Source organism: Cupressus sempervirens, chromosome 4, assembly GCF_028749045.1.
Source record: "Cupressus sempervirens isolate cs-2001-9-10 chromosome 4, ASM2874904v1, whole genome shotgun sequence".
Classification (NCBI taxonomy): Eukaryota; Viridiplantae; Streptophyta; class Pinopsida; order Cupressales; family Cupressaceae; genus Cupressus; species Cupressus sempervirens.
In genome coordinates this window covers 237,319,950-237,338,682 of record NC_143121.1, presented here as the reverse complement: position 1 = coordinate 237,338,682, position 18,733 = coordinate 237,319,950, and positions in this window count along the sequence as shown.

The window sequence follows — 18,733 nt, the reverse complement described above, 5'->3', positions numbered from 1 at the left end:
GGCTTAGCAGACATATTTCTTTGCTTGGCCTTCTTCCAGTCTTTTCTCAAGTATTTTTTGATTATAGCTTTAAGTAGATAAACATTACACTATATCATCAAAGTCTTACTCCACTATTTTCTTGATCAGGCTTAGCAGACATATTTCTTTGCTTGGCCTTCTTCTAGTCTTTTCTCAAGTATTTTTTGATTATAGCTTTAAGTAGATAAACATTACACTATATCATCAAAGTCTTACTTCATCTTAGTGATCCTTTTATACGCCATATAACTCAACCTTTCTCTCAATACTCTTGTTATCCTTTCTTTTCAAATCCTCTTCATCAATCAATCAAATGATAGAATTTAAACCAAATTAGCAATTATCTTACTAGCAAGTAGCAGTTTTGATATCAATGACAAAATAGTGATTTCTCCATGATAGGTTTCATCAATATTCCCCATTTCTATACTTCCACAGTCTTCTTCAACATTATGTATATGCATTCTTTACTGTGTTCTCACTTTAAAACTATCCTAATGCATCTTGTCCTATGCTAATATGGACTTTAACTCATCATATGTTAGAAAGTAATGTAAAATATAGCTTTTAAATGTACAGTTCCTTATATACCATCTTTTCTTAGTTTAAATTAGTGTGATCACCTGATCCATTGGATTGGGTGATCTCAGCTTCACTAGCTACATTATTTCATACATCTTCCTTCTTCCTCTAGGTTTGACTCATATGATTCTTTGTCTACTAAAAATAAATAGTTCATTTTTCTTTTTTTTGTTCATACCTAGGTGCTTGTGCTTGGATCTTGTAGATTCTACCCACATGCCCAATCTTTTGATAGCTATAAAAAACCAAACTTCCATTCATTCAACTCTTGGATTTACCTCTATAATGTGTCTCGATACAATTTGTTGCAATATGACCATATTCACCACATAGATGACAATTATACCATGTGTTGTAATTCTAATTGATTATGTTACCTTGCTTAGGTGCATTTCATTTCTTCTTAGGTCTTCAATTATTTATAGTCTTGAGCTCTATGCCCATACTTCTAAAAATTGTAACAAAATCCTCCAAATCTAGGTGCAACTAGTGTACTACTAGCTTTCGATCTATACTCATGTTCTTTGGCTTTGCATTTCCCTATTCTCCATTCTTTGATAATTCTTCTTCCATGGTAGATGATAGGTACTCAGTATAACCTAGTCTAGATGTATCATGGGGTCTTCTCTCTGATCTCATCAGTTCTTCATAGTATATCACAACTTATTTGGGTTCAATCATTCCTTCAATGAATTCCTTTTCAGACTCAACTTGTTCCTTAGATTATCATTTTCTAATCTCAAATTTGCAATCTCCACATATTTCCTAAATTAAGCTATTGATTTACACTTAGCATTTGATTGAACATATCAAATTTCTTGTGTGTGACTTTATGTAAATCATATGTCCTTTCATAAAATCTCATAACCATTTGTCTATTGTCTTCATCAACCCTTATCTTATCTTCTTCAACTTTTTTTTTTATGTTTAGTCACTTCACATAGTTTATTAATTTAATTTCATGCTCCTTCTTTAGTCCTCTTATCTCTTCATTCAATGTGTTATACCTCTCCAATATATATCTACTATTATTGCATCACTTTCACTAGAATTACCATCATCAAGTAGACATTCAGTGTTTTCCTCCTATTGGGTATCATTTTGATAGATTGCCATCTCATTTCTTCTCTTTAAGGATTTCTTCAATTATTCTCATGATTCTTCAAGCTGTTGTAGTGCAAGTTGTATATCAAGCTTCTTATTTTCAATGATCTTTCAAAACTTATAGGCCTCCATCTCCAATATCTTGACTCTCAAGTGGTTAGACTTCTACTAAGATAATTGTGCTTTGATACCAATTGTTGGAATTCTAGTTGGAAAGTAAGATACTGAGAGGTGGGGAGTGAATTAGGATCTATAACACTTTTAGCCTTTCAAATAATTATTCAATCTAATATCTTTCACCTTAAATCCTTATCTCAACAATATCACAAATCAAATAAACATTTACCATAATGATGTATTAGATCTAACTACTAATCACATCCATAAACATGAAAGTAAATGATTAACACATAACATAAAGATATTGGTTACCTAGAAACCCTCCAAGGTGACGGTAAAACTGGGGTGGGGATGACACTCATAAATATTCACTACTACAGCAATAAATTTGACCTGTTAAAGATACAATTTTGATAACTTCTGATGATCTTCCATGTGATGGCTCTACCTTGTGAAGAGTTTACAAACTTACTCAATCTACCTTGATTAAAAATTTAAACTTACATCTAAGTGAGCCCTCTATTAGGAGATTTATAAAGGTCTATTAGGACCACTTTGTTAAAATATTTACCCTGATTCACTTTGCAAAAATATATTAGTACCTAATCCTTTGATTTGAACTTAATATGCAAATTATGGATATCTTCTTTTTAACACTGATTTGATCTAATTTTTTTCTACAATTTATTGCCTCTAAACTTATTGGTCACTCTATTTAGCTCAGCTTCAAACTTCACTTCTACCACCCAAACTTCTCTTCTTTTGCACATATATCAAATTATGTTTTATATCCTTCTTTTATAACCACTTCTAGAGGTTTGTAGATCAAGATTAACAATCCAGATCCTTCACTTTTTCTACTTATACTTTCCATTTTCTTGATTAGCTATTCACTATGCATAGGGATTAATGATCTCCAATAAGATTCATAATCACCTCCTTAAATGACTCTATGATCATTAAATCATGCATCCATGTCGACTAAAATGGTTTACCTCATTTTTTGAACCATTCCCCAAATAAATACCAAACTAGATAGCTCGGCACATGAACACTCTATTGGAAGTCTTGATTGGATACTAAGATACTGAGAGGGGAATGAATTAGATTATATAACACTTTAACCTTTCCAACAATTATATAATGCATTCACCATATTTACCATCTCATATCAAATTGCTTATGCACGCATAACTTATATAATAAAATTGTAATAAAATGTAGATCTAATCTATCAATCACATGCATGAAAAGTAATCACATGACACAAAGATTTTGGTTACCCAGAAACACTTCAGAATGAAGGTAAAACTGAGGTGGAGATGACACCCACAAATCTTCACTATTACAGTAATAAATCTAACCTATTAGGGTTATAATATTTGACCATATCAATGATCTACCCTATGAGGGGTCTGCCCTATTAAAATATTTTAAGACTGTTAGATCTCACCTTATTAGAGGATTTCACACATAAAAAATCAAGGACTCTATTAGGAGATTTACAAAGATCTATTAAGACCACTCTATTAAAAGATTATCCCTAACTCAATCTGTTAAAACTAATTCAATACCAGATCCTTAATCTTCTTTGATGAAGTAATATTGGATCTTCTCTTTCCAATATCATCCTTATCTTTCGTCTGATAAAGCTTTTCTACCCTTCATTGCTTGACTAGATCATTTGCTCTATTCTGGAATAAAAAAACTCTTTGCCTCTTTTGCAATGTTTACACATTCACACATGAATAATATGAATAGCTTGTTCAGTCCTTCATATCACCATTCACTTCATCATACTCATGCTTTATATTAATTTAGGTCCATTTTTTTCCTATTTAAAGATTTCATAAAGAGTTTTCCAGATACTTCAATGTTTTGCCTCTCCATCTGATTCATTCATTACAAAACATAGGGATTTGTGATTCACCTCATAAAATACATAAAAATCGTTATATAAAACTCTAAAAATATTAAAAATCATGTCCATGTCAACTTGAAAATGGTTTACCTCAAAGTTTTCATCATTCATGATTTGAATGTAAATTATGCATTGCTCAATACTTATTTTTTATGTCACTTGACACTCACAATATATGTTGATGACACTCAGTCTCTACTATGCTTAGTACCTTCTATATAGCTCGGATTATATTGAAAATACTTGGTCACCACATACTTTCTTAGCTCCTATAGAGCTTGGTATATACAAGTTTATATACACGACACTACTACATTTGGGCTCAAATTGTGATAGCAGGCCATCACAGTTGTGATGACCATCCATCGCCCAAGTGATAGTAACAGAAATATACCATCATCAGATGGGTGTTGTACTTTTTCTATCAAAAATTATGATGGTAAGGGAATCTATCGACATTGCAATAAACAAAGCCATTGCAATTTGGAAAAAGGAGGGTGAAGAGTTCCTCTTTACACCATCGTATATGCAATATTTTAATGTCACAACTACGATGGCCTACAATTTTAGAAGGTCATTGTAGTGCCAATGAGAATATTCCAAAATGGACATTAAAATGGTGATGGCATCCAATGGCAATACCATTGGAGCGACAACCCTCTATATGTAGTTTTCGTGGCTATTGAGATAGAATGTGATGGCAGTGTCATCCAACCAACGTTTGCCCATTGGACAAGCCATCACAATTGTGATGGAATGTTGTATTATCAAAAAATATATATAATTTAAGATGGTCCTATATTTTGAATGTTCCTATCAAGAATATTAAATTAAATTCAATAGACAAATAGGGTATCAATTTCAAGAATAAATCCTTACTGTAGTGAATTTATTTTTATAAACACATCTTCCTAATTAGATATATTTGAGTTTAATAGTGGAGGCATAAATAAATCATTAAAAATGAAAATTGGGCATATGTATTTGATACATACCTTCCAATATGATTGAATCTCCTAGATATTCTTTTTCTTGCAACAGTCATCCAATCTTCCTACAAAATCAATTTTCCATTCTTCCTTTTTGGTAGTCTGGCTAGACATCACTCCTCTAGAAACATTGAAAAAATAATTGAAGCCCACTCACTATGAAACAAAGAACTTCTTTAGAGATTCTCCATTACTCAACCCATAACACTCATATGCAAACATAGCAATTCAATATTAAAATGACAACCATTCAACTTGTTAATAGTCAACATCAAAATTGTTGTGCATAGAACTTGCAAGAAACAAATTACAATTAGCAATCATCAATGGCCATATAAAAATGTTGAAAATTAGAATAAGGCATGTCAAAACAATCTAATGGAAAAAAAAGACAAAAGAAGTCTAAGCTAGAGCCCTTGCAACTATCTTTGGGTTTGCCAAATGTGTCACTGAGTCTAGCTTCTCATACCATAAATGTGGCTCTAGTTTCTCCTTCTTAGGGAAGAAGTTATCAGTCCTTAAGTGAAACCAACCCATGCAATTCATTTAGCTCACACCCAAACAAATTCAGATGCATTTACTATGTCCATATCATTCTCAAGTTTTCATCCTTTTGTTCACTAAGGGAATTACTAGCAGTTGAATATTTGTCAATTTGAGTAGGACATCCATGAACCTATGATTAGTTGTTCTTTTATAATTTTAGTTTTTTCCATCATCATCATTGCTACTATTGCTATTGCGTATGATGAGCTTTCTAGATTGATAGTTGATCTTGAGGGCAACAAGGACAAAGAAGATATTTGTTAGGGTGTTTTCAATCATGTTTTCTTCCTTATGCTCTCATATATTCTAATAACAAGTCTTGTAATATGATAAGAAACATTATGAACTAGCTCATGATCAGAATTTATTTGTAAAGACAAACAACCCAGAATTTTACCTCAAATTTTTCATCATAAGAAGAGATTAATAGTATCTTTTAACTTTACACAAAAGAGTAAAATTAGGATGACAAACTTTAACTGATAAATTATTTAGAATGTTCTTTATGTGCTTGTAGATTTCTAAAATCTATATTTTTGATCAACATTTGGGGTCACACTCACTGAACCAGCATTAAAATAAAAGAACACCAGAAGATAGAAAAATATCGTTACAATCAAGTTCCAAATATTAAGGTAAAAAGAGCTCTAGATAAGTACACGAAAAAGGTGAAGCTTTTTATATGGTGATGATATCTAAAATTGATTCACAACCTCAGTGCAAAATTTAAACAAAAAAACAACTTGGTGATGATGGTAATTACAATTGGTTCACAAACTCAAAAGAAATGCATTCATTTCATATTACATATTGCATATTTTTTGTGTGTTTTGAAACTGCGTACATAACAATCGCACAAGGATTGTATAAAAGAAATAATGTGTGATACATTTGCAATAGTAAAAGAACTAAAGCATTTAAATATTTCTTGAATCTTACAATGTAAAAGTTGTGCAAGTCGTTGTTGCTGCAAAAGTTCAGCAATTTATTCGAATTTAACCAAATATGCAGTTGTGTATACAATGCTAAAGCTGGGACAATACGAATACCAAACAAGTCACTAAATGACTCATAATTTTTTATAAATCAATCAAAGGAAAACCATGACTAAATTGGTGTAAATAGTAGGTAAATTGAGGATGCGAGAGAAATTAGTTCTGGCTACATGTGAACTACATGGATCTTGAAGCAATTCAATCCATTTTAATCCTAAACTAGAAGGGCCATATACAATGTAAACAAGGATGTTCTATTTCACTAGAAAAATAAGATCATCTGTATATGTTCATGTTAACAATTCATAATTTTTTTTGAGCAATTTGAAATATATTATGTGAGATTTTTCTTTTAATTCATTATCATCATAATTTATGGAATGAAATTCTATGATTTGATGTCGTCATGAGCTATTCAATAAAGAAATGAATTTAGGATCAAACATTATGATTCAATGCCATAATAAGATATCTAATAGTCAATTATAGATAGTTAAAAATATGGTACAAAATGTTGATAAAATAAAAAATTACATAATCTAATTTAAATATATTCAAACTTAAACATAAACTATAGGAATAAAAATGTAATGAACATCAAAGTTTAGACAACAAATAAAAAACTGGCAGTTGTTTTTTCACAATGATCACATTTTATTCTTATTGTTGTTTCATCTCATGGAGCATGTCATACAGTGTTTTTCAAAGCTACTTCAAAAAAGAACATGAACCTTCTCAAAATAAGAAGATTTTGGATTATCTTGTAAGGGAAAGAAAATCAGCACTATAAGCATAAAAACAATTTATCTTGAGGCATTTGACCACTTCACCAACCTTAAGTGAGAAAGTTATTGACCATGAGAGCCCTCTGTGCATTAGTAATATCTAATCTGGCCCTTTTATGTATTGTGATCTATTCCCCCACATATGCATATACAAATATACATTTATAATCCCCACAAATCACATTCAAAAGATTCAAAATCAGACCTTCACTCATTAATCATAATGTCATCAAAATATATGATCAACACAAATAAAATCACTCATGATAAACCATAGTCTCATTAGTAAATACAATCTCAATAGAAGAACACCTTAGAGAGAAATAATTTGAGGAAATCCCATAGAAATCCATTCTTTTGAATAATTCATACACTACAACTAAGTTTCATAAATCAATGAGTTTCACTATGGCATCCTTCCCCATTGCTTGAAACCAAGAGATTCACATAGTTAGTTGTCATGCAATCATAGGTTAATGTTGAGATTCACTTGGTTTCAAGAATAGTTTAATATTCTCTACTAATTAGAGCCAACCATGTGAAGGTGGAAGCTCATTTGACTCCAACCCCACCCCCCCACCCAAACATCTAAATTCCCCATTAACATCTAAAATTCATTCATTCTATTAATAAATTGCTAACATTCATGAATTATCACATGATTACATTCATTAACACATAAGTTTCATTACAACATTCACATTAACATTAAAACATAAGATTCATTAGAACATTCACATGAACATTCAATAGAACATAAATAAAACATCTATACATAAATATTAGTCATTATAAAATAAGCTACATAAATAAGTTACATAAGTTCACATGAATCATTTCTTTTTCCTCTCTTTTTTGCCCTTCCCTGTACTGTTGTAGAGGCATATCCATGTTGTCATCAATATCTATTCACATTTGTGGGAATGCACTTGCTATCCTTTGCAAAGGAAAGTCCTCTTCACTAATAAATAAAAGGGTTAAATTTTTAAAAAGTTGATACTTTAAAGATTTTAAAGAACATTGTAGTACTCTTTACCTTGTTAGGTAATCAAACATAGACCCCCCTGTCATTGATATCTTTCTTCATCCATCTCATCATCACCACCACTATCTTGGTCATCCTCATCATCATCATCATCATCATCATCATCATCATCATTCTCATCATCATTGTGATCAGTACTAGCATTATTTGCATCAAAAGCATCATCGACTAACTCTCAATCATGATCCACTTCTTCCTCTTCCATGGTATCTTCTTCTTCCATCACATTATACTTTATTGGCCTTCCCCTTGGATCATGTCTAACAAAAAATGACCAACCTAGTTTATGTGGAACCTCTAAGTAAAATGCCTTCTCACATTGGCTTCGAAGAACATAGGGCTCATCCCCAACTAGCTCAAACAACCATGTATTAATCATTGGAAATCCATTCTCATGCTCAATAATAGTTCTATCATGATCATTTTGATTGAGTCATAGTCTATACCATTTGACAGAAAAGAGAACTAATTTTAAGGATTTAAAGTCATAGCCAAGTATATCAACCAAAATGCCATAGTATCGATTTTGAGATTCTTGAGGATGTAAGTCGTTTCTAGATGAAATATTGATCACCTAAACTATGACACTTATCCCAAAATTAAAATTTCTATTCATGTCATCTAAATATTTGATGTGAAATTTATAACCATTGCATAACATAGACTTGTGGTGTTTCACCTACAATAATGTCAAACATGTATAAATTATGGCATCACAAGTTCAAAAACATATAGTTGATTAACCTAGAGATCTCTTAAACCATATGCTAAATCTATTTCCTTTTGTCTAATATTGGGATCTCCATTACAATGAGCTTCTTTAACCAATGAAGACATGGATTCTCATTTTAATCTATGATTAGAATGTTGACATCATTCAACCCATACTGTCATCCAATCTTGATTGTTTACAATAAATAAATGCATTGCATCCCAGTCTTTACTAGCAGTACAAAAGTAAATAGATGACTTACAATAGATTTATTTTGAAGATTATAAATTAATTAACTACAATAAAATTTCATAATTTATTACCTTTCACTTTCCTAAATATATTGTTCCCCACCAATTATGCCCCTTTGAATTTTTTAATGGAGTCAAGAGCCCAAATACAATGTATATGGGTCTTTGCTAGAAGATTAGGAAGATATTGAGTAATGTAAACCATCACCTCATATACCATATATCGCACAATCATAGAACCCTCAGGACATGCTCTTTGTTGAACCAAACCCTTCCAAAATTTAAGTGTCTCTCAACCATCCACCATTACCTAGGTTGTACAAGTCCACACAATTCAATCTCCTCAGCTATGTGTACGAGGTAGTGTTCTTGTGCATTGAAAAAAGATGAAGGTAAACATGTTTGCATTTCACACATTAGTAGAAAAAATCTTTTCTTCCAATATTTTATATGTTCTCTATGGATTTATTTAGATGAAAACCACCTACAAGGGATTCAAGACACAAAAACATATAAATAAAAGACTTTACAATATATTATTGCTTACCTTATGTATTTTCCAAGAGCATGTATCGCTTGTTTTATATTATTGACAAAGTTGTTTGGGAGCAATAGGGGTAGCACATACTGAAATAATTATCAACTAATCATTTCATTCTTTTCTAATGTATTACAATGAAACTTAAATGCAATTTCACAAATATATTGTAAATGCAAAAGACTGTGGCTTACCTTGATGAAGGTATGTCAATCATACATTTTCATCCTTGGGCCAAATTCAACTTTTTTTGATATGGGATTTCTTATATTCATAGAAAATCCTATAGGAAATTGAATTTTTTATATGACTTATATTATGGCATTACTTTGCTACTCTGTTAATAACTAAGGAAGGAACTTGCATTAATCTGATCTCCATTGCTATTTGGTTCAATGGTATTTTTCATTACATGATTGGAATCATGTTTGTCACTACAAATTTTGGCAAGTTATTCTTTGTCATTCCTTCCATCCAATATTTTCTACAGTATTTATATTACATTCTTTACAATATTAATAGTATCAAACAAATGCCTAATTTGTAGTTGTTCATAGTAGGATAGCCTACTAAATTCTCTGGGATAACATTTTAGTCTCTTTCGAAGGTGGTTAGTATTGATATCTTATTGGCCTTGAATTCTATTATATTTCAACTACCATAGATAAGGTGTCATTCTTCATGGCTTTGATGTAGTCTCTTCTTTCCCATTGAAAATATGTTTTTTGGCACTTCAATACTTATGATTTATGTGGACGAAGTGCCTATTCTCATCAAACACCTTGTTTCTTAAACTTTTGGGATGACAAGATTTCATCTTTGGACCACACATAGGACATGAAAATTTCTCCTTCGTTTGAAGACCTACAAGATAGCGATACAATTGGATAAAATATGTTCATTTTTGGAATTATTATTATTGTGTACAACTAGATTTCAGCAAAACATACCACAAAAATGTGTCATCCCTGGGGCATCATGAATTGTCCAGACAAGCATTGTATGGAATTGAAATTGTTTTTGTCCAATTGGTCTAGAGATATCATACATAGTGAAATCATTTCATAACACTAGCAACTCATTGATAAGAGGCGTAATAACTTGATACTTACCTAGTTGAATGATCAACATCAGTTATCTATATTGGTCATTTCACTCCAAGACTTATAATTACATGTAGGTAATAATAAAATAATAAAATACCTAGAACAATCATTTTCCACATAATATGTTCCCTCTTTATTGGTATCCATGGAGGAAGGTTATTGTTGATAACAAAAATATGCCACACTGAGTAAATAGATCTCATCTCTCCAAATGGATTGATACTATTAGTTTCTAGAGAAAGCTAGATATTTTGAGGTTCTTCTTTAAAGTGGGGCCACTTTTCCTCTATGTCCATAAATGTTGAGCCATCTGTAGGCATTCAAATAATTTCATCTTGACTTTTATTGTGTGAATGGTAATCCATAAATTTTTCCAAGCTACTACACTTGAATAATCATTTAAGATGTGGAATAATGGGGTTGTAACAAAGAGCCTTGCGAGGCACCTTTTTTGCCACTTGATCATCTCGATAACTACTTGTATGGCATTTAAGGAATTTTGTTACATTTTTGTATTCTATAAAATAAATTATATGATATTCAAGACAAGTGTCTATTGATTGATACTCCATTCCAATATGTTTTATAGTGGCACATAATTCTCGTTATGAGTGAGGGGGAACATTTGATGTGGGTGACAAATAGTAACCTATCAATCTATAGAAATAAATATGTCATTAGTATAAACAATATTAATGGTACATATTTCACCTTTTATATACTATAATGATGTATATCAAAAACCTTAGCATATGTAACATTGTTATGTTGGATAAACCATTCATAACCTTCAAATTCACCAACAACAATACAACAAAGAGAAGAGTTCATTGGGATCCTTCATAAAGGGTTATGTTTTCCTTCTCAAGTAGAGGTATTTCATGGATGGCCTCAATGTCATCATCAATAGCCGCAGCAACACAAGTACCAAATGTGTCATTGATCAATGCATTTGTACCATCATCTTCAAATGTGGTTTCTAGTGCATGATCGTCATCTTCCATGGGATCATGATCTTCTCCTTCAATACTCACACATCCATGTTCCTCCATATTCACACCTCTATGTTCCTCTAGGATGTCTTGGTCCATATCATGTACTACCCTGGGGAGATTGACCTATATAAAAATGATGATGATCAAACCCCCATTTTGTGGTTCATATGTATATTAATTGTGAAAACAATATAACATACAAGTTACCAATGGATAATAATCAAAATCCCTTCACTGTGACCATTCTTTGTACAATGTCTCTTAGCTATTTTGATTTTGATTCTTATTGTCTTTAAGTCATTACAAATCTTGCAAGGATAATAATATTTTTCATCGCCTTCTCTTTGAAAGTTAGACAACAATCTATTGATTGTCTCCCTATTTTGATCAAATTCCCTTCTATTATCTAACATGATCCTTCTTCATGGGAATAACTTATTCTTGTACCCTTATTGAGTTGTATGTGTATATCTACAAAAATATTAGACATGTTGTACATAATTTTTATATCTACATGTATGGTTTTGAAAGAAAAAATTGGTGTAACTACATATGGTTTTGAAATAAAAATCTGATGTAATTAATGTGTAAATCTGCAAAAATATTGGACATGTTGTACTTAATATTTATATCTGCACATATGGTTTTGAAAGAAAAAATTGTTGTATTTATGCCTCTTCATTTTTATTTTGTTCAAAGGAAGCTTGTCAATGGTAATAGAAAACAAGAATGCATTTTTTAAGAGTTTATAATTATTCAACAAAATTAATGTTTTACAAGAAAATGAGCCTCATGATTTGTGTTGTAGATTTTTCTTGGATTACATTTTTTTTCTTTATTCAAAATTCATTTTAGGTGTTTTTTCACTTTTTATTATCTAATGATGGATTATCAAATATGATTCAAAATTCTTTATTGTCTCTTTTAGCTCTATATTGTCATGATAGTTGATAATGAAGTGTAATAATAGATTCCCATTATCATTAGTAATCTATTTTTCTTTTCTCATTAACTATGAATCAAAACCTTTTTTATTTGGACTTCAACTCTTTAGTATACTATTTAGTATGATCTAAATCTTTTTTCATTTTGTATAGCACTCTATTATTCTTATGCTAGATCACTCAAGGTCAAAAAAGAAGAAAAGAAAAAGAAAAAAATCTATCACACTAGTAATTTGTCAATTGCCCAATATAATGATATCAAATATTTACAATCTATAATATTATCCTTCCTATTTCCTATTTCTTTAAATGAACATTTTTCATTTCCAAATTATTTTGATAATAGAACACCCAATACAATAAAAATATTTATTGATCATAATTATTTATAGATCAATGTAGAAACAAGGTACCAAAATAAAGACATTAGTCCTTGATCAAGAATAATGATATCATTGTTTCATAATATTTATTGCTAATGTATTTTTAGATGCAAACTTATTTTCCACTAGTCATTTGTCAATTTTCCTATCAAATATTGACAATATATAATATTTATCCCTATAGTAGATTAGGAAATTTTGCAATCTAATTTTCTATTATTTCTCTTTTAAACTCTCTACTATCTGATGAAATTTCACCTCTTTGAAAAACTCCATAACATCTCTCCATTTTTTCTTACATACAGATTTCTATTGCAACTTGTGTTGCAACTTCTACAAGGGAATGAGCCTCATGATTATGATATTTACAAAAGAAGTGGAACTTGCTTCTTCAACTCCTTTGATTCAACTCGTCACTGAAGTTTTTCTTCTAGCAGTGAGAATAGCTGCTACAAATTCTTGGGAGGCAAGGGACCCTAAACCTATGCTACAATTTCATGAAACATGGGAGAAGTTACTACTAGATTTAGTGCTTCATAACATTTTTTATCATATAGGATGCCCAAAATTTAACAACAGCAATAGATAATTGGGATCCTCATAGGGAGAGTGTGCCAATACATGCATGGTTACATCCTTGGCTTCCATTGTTGGGCTAGCATATGGATCCTTTATATCCAACCATTTTTTATAAGTTGGGGAATGAACTTCATTCCTGGTGTGTAAGTGATTCATGTGCATATACTATTTTATCACCTTGAAAAATTGTATTTGATCCTGCTAGCTGGAACAATTAATTGTTCATCTTATTATACCTAATCTGATGACAATTCTACATGAATTTGTAATCAACCCAGCTAATCAAAAACTAGACCAATGTAACTAGGTTATGCCTTGTTTCTTTCTAAAAATATCTACTATGATATGCTTTTGTAAAATTTCTTGTAAAATCTACCCATTTTTCATGATCTGCATTATTTTTGTTCAGGATCTTGAGCTAAGTCATTTAGAATGGGTTGAGTGAGTTTTATTATTTTATTATTTGAATTCTAGAATATGTATACATCTGGATCAATTTTTCTATTGTACTAACATGTAATAAGCACCTTCAAAAAGATATATATATATATATATATAAAGACTAGGTTATGGCATGTTTCTTTCTAAAAGAATCTATTGTGATAGGTTTTTGTGAAATTTCTTGTCAACTTTGTCCATTTTTTGTGGTCTAGATTATTTTGTGTAGGATCTTGAGGTAAGTCATTTAGCATGGGTTGAGTGAGTTTTATTGTTTTATTATTTGGATTCTAGAATATGTATGTAGTTGGATTTATTTTTCTTTTGTGAGCTAATATGTAATAAGCACCTTAAAAAAGATCTCTCTAAATATATAACGATATACATGTGTAGAAGGAAATATGAACGCATGCATATTTAGAAAGAAAAGAAAAGAACATTTATATAGGTATCTCTTCTCGCCCTTGAAGAAAATCATAGAGCAAGGGCACGTAGATCACAAGGGAATGACATAACAATGAAATGCACCAATCACAAGGGCATGGAAATGTTCACAGCTCTCCACCTCTTTCACACATAGCTCTCCACAATCAAAATAAATGGGATGTGATTTATGTTGTATTTTTTTTATGCTCACATGGGTGTCAGAATTACAACATCAACATTGGTATTGCAATGGCGTTAGGGAAAATTGCAAAAAAAATATGAAAATAAGCACAAATTACACTATCTTCATCATTTGACCCCAAATATACTAGTGTGACTCAGCCTATATAGAGTAGCTCGGTCACAGTGATGATTGTCTGACTCTGCCTAGTAAATGACTAAGTATTTGACACTAATAGAAAAAAATAGCTAGAGAGACCAACAATCTCCCCCTTTAACATTAATGGAAAAAACACTTTTTCATAATTACATTGTCACAAATATGAGTACTCCCCCTACGCCTATGACTTAGTTCAAAATAAGAACTGCAAAACTTTTGACTTATGCTGAATAAACAAATAGTGAACAATATATACACAAAACTCTAATTATTTAAATTATTTTAGTGTCATAATTTGTCTTTTGCATTCTGATTTCCTTCTGAGCTTCTAAACTCACTTGGTTGTATTCTTTTGTGCTTCTTTACTTCTTTTCTCCATAAAAAATATGTAAGCATCATTACATTCCCCCTTGTTTTTATCACTCATGGCTACTATTGGTTTTGAAAGGGTAGATTCAAACCATATTTTTTAATAAAAGTTTTATGAATTTGGGTGAGCATAGCCAGTTCATGATCCAAAATGGTTCTTGCTGATTCCAAAGTGTGATTTTGCAACTGTGGCGTATCTACCAAATCAATTAAACTATCAACCACTAAAAGATTATGATCTTCATTGCTAAGATCTTGGGTTGTTTTGATTTCTTTCTACATAACCTCCAAGTGAGATACAACTTTGTTTGAATAGAGATCAATTGTGATCTCATGCTACTATCAACTTCTTGAAGCTCGGCCAATTTTCCTTAACCATCCATTAACTTATTATAATGTTTTGAGCTAGATTTAGTTGACTGCAAAAGAGTGTTTCTTGTTATCTTCATCTCAGCTTGAATATGTTGGATGTTGGCCTGAAGATCATGTGTGACTCTTGGTACATCACATAAAATATTATACAAATATTGTATTCTCTAAATTAGTTCTTCTATATTTTGTACACATTCTTGTAGTTGCACTTTCTATCCAGCAATTGTTGTAGAGACTTTGTCTACAATGTTATGTTCAAATTTCTTTGCAGACCAATCTATCAACTTTTCATTGGATTCTATATCTCCAGCATTTATTTTTAAACAATATTTACAAGCTAGAAAATTATTGGGGTTTGCCCATCAAAATTTTGAATATCAAATGCCTCAACAACATATTTTTAACAACATGCAATACCTACTTTTTTAAATGTTCTCTCCTCTGTTCTTCTTATCTCCTCTTTTTTGCCAAACTTTCTTTCCGTAAAATTGTTTTCTCAAGAGTGATATTTTTTGAATCCAATTTTGGTATCTCAATAACTTCATCCAAACTAACTTCAATATCTAGCAAAAGGTCCTTTATTTCTTTCTTTAGGTAGTTGTTGACAATTGGCTAATGAAGATATGTAATTATTTTCATTTATGGAAACACATGATGTACATGCTTATAGGAAACCTCAGAAATAAAGACACTCTTTTGGTAGTCAAAAAATTGTCTAAGTATGAATTTGGTTTAAAGCAGTGTATTATTTTGTATGTAACTTGTTACTGACATCATATTATGACCAGTGAAGTTAGATGGAGATAGTATACATGTTGATGATGACATGTATAACCTCAAAAGTTAGTAAAAATGGTACAAAAAAGAGATATTCAATTTTTACCAATGAAATAGGATAGCAAAATTAAAAGGAAAGGAATTATTTTGTTTACAAAATAATTACTTGACCAACTAGGGCTGACATCCTAGATGTTTACTCTAAGTTGGAAAAACATATTGTGGTCTTAGCCAAGCTAGAAAAAAATTGTGTAAAGGCATGGTATTTATGCAAAGGACATCTTACAAATTCAAATGTAATAGTTGTGATATGTTGTGTTGAGAAATTGTATGCGACTTTAGTGAAAGTGATATATGTGAAGTTCTAAGAAGCTATTTTGGTGATCTGAGATCAAGTTGAAGATTAGAAATAAGTCAAGAAATAAGTTGTAGCACCTATATTCTAGAAGACAAATTACTTGTTTGGGTAATGACCTCTTTTTATAATTGGAGGTGCATGTTTGGGCAGTGAGCTCATCTTGCATCTATTGTACTACAACTCCTTACAAGGTTGGAATATCCTAATAGGGATTCAAAGTCTCCTAACAAGGACTCTCTATAATAAATTTTCTCATTGACTCCTAACAGGGTCCATCCTCTAATCAGGAACTCATATATCAGTATATTATCTAGTGGGTATCATCCCCACCAAGGTTTTCCCCTGGCCAGGGTTTCCCTAGTTAAAAAAATATGGTTTATGTGTTATCTTTGTGCATGGTTACTATTACTATTCAGCATTACTTGTTTACTTTGTTATACATGGTTTAAAGTAATAAATAATATCCAGTTGGTGACTAAAGTTTGTAAATTACTGACTCACCCAACACCCCCCCCCCCCCCCCTTCCCCACCCCCCTCTCAGTAATTCCTATTTCAAACAATTGGTATTAGAATCCAGTTACTTAGAAGAAGCTTAACAGCTTGAGTAAGATCCCTATGGATATGGAACAGTTGATGAAGAACCTTGAAGAGGCACTTTAACAAATTGATCTCCTTACTAAAGAAAGAGATAAGTTGAAGGATAGATGTGAAGTGTCCAAATTATATATTGGATAATTGAAGGATAAGATTGAACATCTCAAATCCAAGCCTAAATCTATTAAATCTAAAACTAGTGATGATGATTATTCGAAGTTGAAGACAGAGTACAAGATCTTGAAACGTGAATTGAAGATTATGAATCTAAAGTTGACTTTGAAGTGTGATTCTAGAAAAGTTGAAATTGATTTAAAGACTAAGAATATAGATCTTAGAGAAAGTCTAGTGAAGACATCTAACTTTGAAACATTGAAAGAAGATCATGAAGAACTTCATAAGTACAACAATATTGTGAAAGGTGAGTTAACACGGTGCAAGCAAGAGCTTGAGAAGCTTGATGATTCAATGTCAATATAGAGACCTACTTATGATAAGATTGATCTTGGTTACATATTTAACATGTCTATAAAGAAACCTAAAATTAGATCGGATCATAAAGAAAAAGATAAATCTAATGATAAGATTGAATACAGTCAATCTTCTGATAAACCTAAAGAAGTTGGACAAGACAAGGAAGCTGAGATATTAAATGAACCAAAGAAAGTGAAATCTCCTAAGGATACCAGGTATGAATTTAGAGGTAAGTGTTTTTAATGTAATGAAGTAGATCATATGAAAAGAGATTGTACAAATAAATCATTTACTCATGTTAAGGATTTTTATTGTTATAATTGTCATGGTATGGTTCATAAAGCAATTGATTAAGAAACCTAAATATGATAATGATAGAAAGAATAGTAGACTGTCTAGAAATACTAATGCTACAGATAAGAGAAGATTTAATGAAAGGACATGATAGAAGGAAGACCTTATGAAGAAAGAAGATATATTGTGTATTATAAGTGTAAAAACTTTGGACACATAGCTCAAAATTGTCATGTCCCTAATGATCAGCATAACCCTAGAAGAAGAACTCTAGTATATCAGTTATGCAACAACTTTAGACATACAACAAAGTATTGTAGAATAGACAAAAACTTAAGAGATAGAAGAAATAGTGGAAGAAACTTTGGAAATAGAAGGAATGATGGAAGAAATGTCAGAAATGATAAAAGGAACCACGAAAGGAACTCCAAAACTAACAAAGACAATGAGGAACAAAGAAATTTAGTTAGTGAACTTCAAAAAGAACTCAATTAGAAATTTTTAAAATCTCAAAAGAAAAGTTAGAAGATGATGAGATGGGAAGATTGAAGTTAGTAATCAAGTTTGATTCAATTAAGTTGAATTATGCTTGTTGACAACACCAAAATTTAAAACCTTATCTAGAGATCAAATTAGAGGTAGGGAAGTTGGGAAAAGGTGTATCAAGATAAGAT